Source organism: Apodemus sylvaticus, chromosome 22, assembly GCF_947179515.1.
Source record: "Apodemus sylvaticus chromosome 22, mApoSyl1.1, whole genome shotgun sequence".
In the NCBI taxonomy this organism is placed as follows: domain Eukaryota; kingdom Metazoa; phylum Chordata; class Mammalia; order Rodentia; family Muridae; genus Apodemus; species Apodemus sylvaticus.
Genome location: NC_067493.1, coordinates 29,320,710 through 29,323,964, shown reverse-complemented (window position 1 = coordinate 29,323,964; position 3,255 = coordinate 29,320,710). Strand labels below are relative to the sequence as shown.

At 36.7% G+C, this 3,255-nt stretch overlaps 1 pseudogene; it reads right to left on the bottom strand.

Annotated features, from left to right (window-relative positions):
- Window positions 1-775: 775 nt before the first annotated feature.
- Window positions 776-1,722, bottom strand: LOC127672479 (olfactory receptor 7A5-like; annotated as a pseudogene).
- Window positions 1,723-3,255: the final 1,533 nt, after the last annotated feature.

Genomic DNA, 3,255 nt, shown 5'->3' with positions numbered 1-3,255 from the left:
AGGCAGAGCCCTGGCGGTTTGCACCACCAGAAATCTAAGGCTCAGGGTGTTACAGTACCTAGTGATCCTTTTGTGTCCCTGCAGACAGCAAATATGGCTGTGGGGCTTCTCTCCTTCCATAGCTTCCTGGGCAGGACACGGCCCCGAGCCCGGTGGGCTGGCAGACAAAAGCTGCCTACGTGCTCAGTTCCTCTCTAATATTCTTCCACCATAAAGTTATGCATAGGACTATAATTGTGAAATGCAATGTTTTCTCATAGCAGTAAAATTCATGACTATTTTTATTAAAATATGAAATTACTGAGCATATGGAAAGCAGATATCTAAATAAGTAAAGACAGTTGCAGAGAAAAACAGATGATTTGGTTAATATAAAACTGAGAGATGAGAATTGACTCAAAAATATGTTTGTTATAGCATGTGGGCCAGTATGAATGTAACACACAGTCACACATTATAAGAAATAAATAAAATTATTAAATTCTGAATCTGACACATGTTCCTATCAATGAAATTATATCTAAGCATTTCTCTCTTTGATGAGTGGATTTGTGAGTATTTCTTGATCAAAATATTTTTAAATGTTGGGAAAGATGGAGAAGAATATATGTCATAGTGCATGGAGAAGCTAATAAAGTAGATCATATGATTGAATTGTATAAAGAAGTTGAAATCAGAAAATGAGAAACCCTCAATAAGACAGAAGAATATGGTTTTATTTTCAAGGTCCCAGCAGAGAGCAATGTGCAGTGTTATCGTAGACATATAATAATGCTTAGCATCTTAGTAAAGGATTCCTTTCTTTCTTCCAGCCTAACATTCTTCTCAGAACCCTCTCTAAATCTTTATTCCTAAGGCAGAAGGGAGTAGATCATGGGTGTGACCACACTATACATAACAGAGGCTCTTGCATTTGACTGAATTTGTTGTTAAAGCAGAACTGAGGTAAACACTCTGTCCTATGCAATAAATTTAAAAGACAACTAACAAGTGAGACACACATGTAGGAAGTGTTTTGTACTTCCCCAGCAGTGATGAGATGGCATGTAGCAAGGAAAATATCTTGGAGTAAGAGTAAAGTATTCCAATCAGGGGACAACAATCCCACAGAAATACTGAAAAATAAACCACCAGATCATTGGAATGGGCATCAAAGCAAGTATTTTGCATCTCTTGATTAAGTTCACAGAAGAACTGTGGGATTTCCAATTATGTGTAGAAGTTCAGCCGTAATGTCATTAAGCTTTGTGTTGTGGAGTAGAAGACATTCATGATCTAAGATGCTAGGGCCATCAGCAAACAGAGTTGGGGGTTCATGATGGTAGTATAATGGAGGGGCTGACAGATGGCCACATACCTGTCATAGGCCATCAAAATCAGCAGAAATATTTCAAGCCCTGCAAAGAGTATGAAGAAATGCATTTGGGAAATGCAGTTTTTATATGTGATGATGTTACTTTTTGTGTTTATATTTACCAACGTCTTTGGGACACTTTTAGAAGTGAAGCACGCATCCATGATGGATAGGTTGGAGAGGAAGAAGTACATAGTTTTATACAGATGGAATCTTGAAATTGTTGCTAGGAACATGAGCAGGTTTCCAAGCATGGTGCCCAAGTACAGGGCCAAGAACAATGTAAAGAAGAAAGGCTGGAGTCTTGGGTTCTTTGAAATTCCCAGAAGGATAAAATGTGAAATTTGTGAGTTGTTCTCATACCCCATTTAATTCCTGTGACTAATAAAAAGGAGATAGAATGAAAATGCCATTAATTCCAGCAATTGCAAAGCAGAGGCAGGAGGATTTCTGAGTTTGAGGCCATTCTGGTCTACATAATGAGTTCCAGGACAGCCAGGGCTACACAGAGAAACCCTGTCTTGAAAAAAACAACAACAACAAAAAGAAAATATTTGACACATCTGCACATGCTTAGACAAACCCAGCTTGTCTTGGACATATCCTGACAAAACCAAATCTTGGATATATCCTCTATCCAAGATTGAAGAGTAAGACTTAAAATATCAATGAAATCTGCAATGTGCCATAACAATTCCATGAAGGATTTAAACACCGCTTACCACACTCAGAATTTAAGAAAAAAAAAGTTCGTGGTTTTGAGTGCTATATATCTCCTCTATTTGGGGAATATAAATTAATTATGATAATGCCAGAGGCAATGTCCAGGCAGTAAATGATCTGTGTAGACTTCAACTGTTTTTTTTTTAAATCAAATAAAATGAAATAACACAAGCAAATAAAAACAAATATTTAAAATGATCATGTCAGTTAGATGTCTGTTGGTGACAGTTACTATGAAAGAAAACAAAGCTCTCTATAAATGTATATATGTGTGTATATATATATATATATATATATATATATATATATATATATGTGTGTGTGTGTGTGTGTGTGTGTGTGTGTGTGTGTGTGTGTGTGTGTGTATGTGTCTCTGTGTGTGTATCATCTGTATTGCCCTTAGTATTTAGGGGAGAAAAAGTATGCAAGAAGTAAAAAGAGACCCCGAGAAAGTTAATAAGGGAGCTATGTTACGTGAATGGTTATTGTCTCAGAAAAAAAACAGCCAATTAAATGCCCTAAGGAAGGTGATTATTTTAATTTATAAGTCCAACCTGCTGGAAGGTGAATGAATAGGAGAGTACATTACAGAATGATGTTGCTCTAATTAAGACACCATGATGTTTCTTTGGACATACATTATCACATTTTCATGTTAACAGCTTCAGAATTGTCTATGAATTTCTTATTTTTCTCATCACCATGATGTAATACCTAATAATATTAACAGAATAAATGCTATTTGCTCTTGCACATCAAGGCCAAGTAGGGATGCAGGTAGGAACCTGAAATGGCTTGCATTCACAGTCATTTAGGAGAGAGAGGTCAATTCTGTTGTTCAGCTTGCATTCTTCATTTTTATGCAGTCTTTCCACAGATTGGTGCCACCCACATTTAGGAAGTATGACCCATCTTAGTTAAGCCAAGTTAGAAGTCCCACTCTCTTACGGGCCGACAGTTTTTTTTTTTCCCTAGGTTATTCTATATCCTTACAATGTAATGAGAATAATACCCACATTCTTGAACATTGAAATATTTTCTCATTGTCATCCCTCACTTTAGTGTTCTAGTGCCTGTATCATGCTGTGATCCATGAGTACCACAATATTACACACACACACACACACACACACACACACACACACACACACACACACACACACACATATATATATATA